Genomic DNA, 4,094 nt, shown 5'->3' with positions numbered 1-4,094 from the left:
TCAACTTCAGACCTTGTTATGGGTCTGTTCAGGGTTTCGGCTTCTTCCTGGTTTAGGCTTGGCAGGAGGCAAGTGTCCAGGAATTTATCCATTTCTTCCAGGTTTATTAGTTTGTGTACATACAGTTGTTTATAATAATGTCTGATGATGATTTGAATTTCTGTGGAATCTGTGGTGATATCCCCTTTATCGTTTTTTATTGCATCAATTTGGTTATTCTCTCTTTTCTTTTTTATTAATCTGGCTAGTGGTCTGTCTATTTTGTTGATCTTTTCAAAAAACCGGCTCCTGGATTTATTGATTTTTTGAAGGGTTTTTTGTGTCTCTATCTCCTTCAGTTCTGCTCTGATCTTAGCTATTTCTTGTCTTCTGCTAGACTTTGAGTTTTTTTGATCTTGCTCCTCTAGCTCTTTCAGTTTTGACAATAGTGTGTCAATTTTTGATCTCTCCTTGCTTCTCATGTGGGCACTTATTGCTATATATTTTCCTCTAGAGACTGCTTTAAATGTGTCCCAGAGATTCTGGTATGTTGTGTCTTCGTTCTCGTTGGTTTCGAAGAACATCTTTATTTCTGTCTTCATTTCATTGTTTATCCAGTCAACATTCAAGAGCAAGTTGTTCAGTTTCCATGAAGCTGTGCAGTTCTGGGTTAGTTTTTGAATTCTGAGTTATAACTTGATTGCATTGTGGTCTGAGAGACTGTTTGTTACGATTTCCGTTCTTTTGCATTTGCTGAGGAGTGATGTACTCCCAATTATGTGGTCAATTTTAGAGTAGGTGTGATGTGGTGCTGAGAAGAATGTATATTCTGTGGATTTGGGGTGGAGAGTTCTGTAAATGTCTATTAGGTTTGCTTGGTCCAGGTCTGAGTTCAAGTCCTGGATATCCTTGTTAATTTTCTGTGTTGTTGATCTGTCTAATGTTGACAATGGGGTGTTAAAGTCTCCCACTATTATTTTGTGGGAGTCTAAGTCTCTTTGTAAGTCATTAAGAACTTGCCTTATGTATCTGGGTGCTCCTGTATTGGGTGCGTATATATTTAGGATCGTTAGCTCTTCTTGTTGCATTGATCCTTTTACCATTATGTAATGTCCCTCTTTGTCTCTTATGATCTTTGTTGCTTTAAAGTCTAATTTATCAGAGATGAGAATTGCAACTCCTGCTTTTTTTTGCTCTCTATTTGCTTGGTAAATCTTCCTCCATCCTTTTATTTTGAGCCTTTGTGTATCCTTGCATGTGAGATGGGTTTCCTGGATCCAGCACACTGATGGGTTTTGTCTTTTTATCCAATTTGCCAGTCTGTGTCTTTTGATTGGGGCATTTAGTCCATTTACATTTAGGGTTAATATTGTTATGTGTGAATTTGATACTGCCATTTTGGTGCTAACGGGGTGTTTTGCCCTTTAGTTGAGCTGGTACTTGTTGTTCCTTTATATGTGTAGAGCCTCTTTCAGGAGCTCTTGTAGAGCTGGCCTGGTGGTGACGAAATCTCTGAGTACTTGCATGTTCCCAAAGGATTTTATTTTTCCTTCACTTATGAAGCTTCGTTTGGCTGGATAGGAGATTCTGGGTTGAAAGTTCTTTTCTTTAAGGATGTTGAATATTGGCCTCCACTCTCTTCTGGCTTGTAGGGTTTCTGCTGAGAGATCTGCTGTGAGTCTGATGGGCTTCCCTTTATGGGTAACCCGACCTTTCTCTCTGGCTTCCCTTAGTATTTTCTCCTTCATTTCGACCCTGGTGAATCTGACGATTATGTGCCTTGGGGTTGCTTTTCTTGACGAATATCTTTGTGGTGTTCTCTGTATTTCCTGGACTTGAATGTTTGCCTGCCTTGCTAGGTTGGGGAAGTTTTCCTGGATAATATCCTGAAGAGTATTTTCCAGCTTGGATTCATTCTCTTCGTTGCATTCAGGTACGCCTATCACACGTAGATTAGGTCTTTTCACATAGTCCCACATTTCTTGGAGACTTTGTTCATTCCTTTTTCCCCTTTTTTCCCCAGTCTTCCCTTCCCGTTTTATTTCATTGAGTTGATCTTCGACCTCTGATATCCTTTCTTCTGCTTGGTGAACTCAGCTGTTGAAACTTGTGTATGCTTCGGGAAATTCTCGTTTTGTGTTTTCAGCTCCATCAATTCACTTATAATCCTCTCTTAGTTGTTTATTCTCTTTAGCATTTCGTCAAATCTTTTTTCAAGGTTCTTAGTTTCTTTGCATTGGGTTAGAACATGTTCTTTTAGCTCACAGAAGTTTCTTATTACCCACCTTCTGAAGCCTGATTCTGTCAATTCATCACACTCATTCTCCATCCAGCCTTGTTCCCTTGCTGGTGAGGAGCTGTGATCCCTTGGAGGAGGAGAGGTGTTCTGGTTTCGGGTGTTTTCATCCTTTTTGCACTGGTTTCTTCCCATCTTTGTGTATTTATCCACCTGTCATCTTTGTAGTTGTTGACTTTCAGATTGGGTCTCTGAGTTGACATCCAATTTGTTGATGATGAAGGTATTTCTTTCTGTTTCTTAGTTTTCCTTCTAACAGTCTGGCCCTTCTGCTGTAGGACTGCTCCAGGCCCTGTTTTCCTGGGGATCGCCTGCAGCAGCTGCAGAACAGTATGGCTTGCTGCCAGTTTCTTCTTCTGCTATCTTTGTCCCTGAAGGATACCTGCCAGATGTCAGTCTGAGCTCTCCTTTATAAGGTGACTCTTTGGATATATGGGGGTCAGGGTGCTGCTTGAGGAGACAGCCTATTCTTTATAGGAGCTCAAGTGCTGAGTTGTGAGCTCCGTTGTTCATTCAGAGCTGCTGGACAGGTAGGTTTAAGTCTGCCACAGCAGAACTCATAACCCCCCCCCGCCCTTTTTTTTCCAGGTGCTCTGTCCTGGGGAGTTAGGGCTTTATTTATGAGTTTCTGTTGTGCTGCTGCCTTTTTTCAGGGCTTCCCTGCCCAGCGAGGAGACAGCCTAGTCACTGTCTGCCTGCAGAGGCTTTGCTGAGCTGCTGTGGGCTCCGCCCAGCTTCTACGTGAACTTCCCTGCAGTCCTGTTTATACAGGTATAGTTAGAACTGCCTCGGCAATGGTGGCCCACCTCTATAATGGCAGACTCTGTAATGGCGGCTGCCTCAGCAATGGCGGGCTGCCTGAGCAATGGCAAACTGCCTCCGTAGTGGTGGACTGTCTTGGTAATGGTGGATGCCCCTCCCCAACAGAGCTGGATCATCCCGATTCAGCTGTGCTTGCTGTGAAACTCTCAATCCAGAGTGTTTCCAATTGCCGTTTTTTTGTGGGGGTGGGACCAGCTAAGCCTTATCACCTGTGGCTCCCTGACTCAGAGCTTTTTTTTTTTTTTTTTTAGTTGAATAGTCAACTGTCTCCCAGGTGTTGCAGTCACCTGTTGAAAAGGAGCTGGGATCTGTGTGATTTCCCATGTGGTGACCCACTGCGCCAGCTGAAACAGCGGCGCTGAGATTCCTGGCACTTTTTTGCCTGGGAATCTCTTGGCCTGGCTCCCTGTTTCAGTCCCCCTTTTAATCAGATGAATGGATGACTCTGCCTTCCCAGAGCTCCAATTGCAAGCTAAAACAGCGCCCAGGCCCCTGTATTTTGTACGGAGAACCACCGTGCTGGGGCGCCGGCAAAACAGCCGTGCTGGCCAAAACAGCCACACTGCCTGAAACAGCCGTGCTGGTGACCCTGGGGCTCCTCTGCCTGGGAATCTCCTGGCCTGTGGGCAATAAAAATCCGTCTGGAAATGCAGCATCCACTTGCCCTCCACGCTTTCACTGGAAGCTGCAATCCTGAGCTGCTTCTAATTGGCGATCTTTTATCCCTCTCCTTTACTTTCTTAATAAACTTGCTTCCACTTTACTCTATTGACTCACCCTGAATTCTTTCTTGCATGAGATCCAAGAACCCTCTCTTGGTGTCTGGATTGGGCTCCTTTTCTGGTAACGTTAATGTCACTGTGTTCAAAGTAGGCCAGGCAAACACTCTGAGAAGCAGCTGGACAGCCATCATCCATTTCTCTCTCCTCCCCTTTTGAGATTTCCCGAAGTAGGCTCCATTTCCAGGGTAAGGCATTGTGCTCTGGGCCCATGAGAA

At 44.1% G+C, this 4,094-nt stretch overlaps 1 protein-coding gene across 2 annotated transcripts in view; it reads left to right on the top strand.

Annotated features, from left to right (window-relative positions):
- LOC116532963 (ankyrin repeat domain-containing protein 20A2-like) overlaps window positions 1-2,249 on the top strand; it is an 18,417-nt gene extending 16,168 nt beyond the window's left edge. For both annotated transcript variants that reach the window (XR_004261016.1, XR_004261018.1), the window contains one exon: window positions 2,240-2,249. The gene's annotated coding sequence lies outside the window, so the exon portion shown is untranslated. The remainder of the gene's footprint in view (window positions 1-2,239) is intronic.
- The last annotated feature ends 1,845 nt before the right edge of the window (window positions 2,250-4,094 follow it).

This window comes from Sapajus apella, unplaced genomic scaffold (assembly GCF_009761245.1).
Source record: "Sapajus apella isolate SASKATOON/1434 unplaced genomic scaffold, GSC_monkey_1.0 scaffold78, whole genome shotgun sequence".
NCBI classification, from domain to species: domain Eukaryota; kingdom Metazoa; phylum Chordata; class Mammalia; order Primates; family Cebidae; genus Sapajus; species Sapajus apella.
The sequence above is the reverse complement of the archived record's forward strand: the minus strand, read 5'-3'. Positions and strand labels throughout refer to the sequence as shown.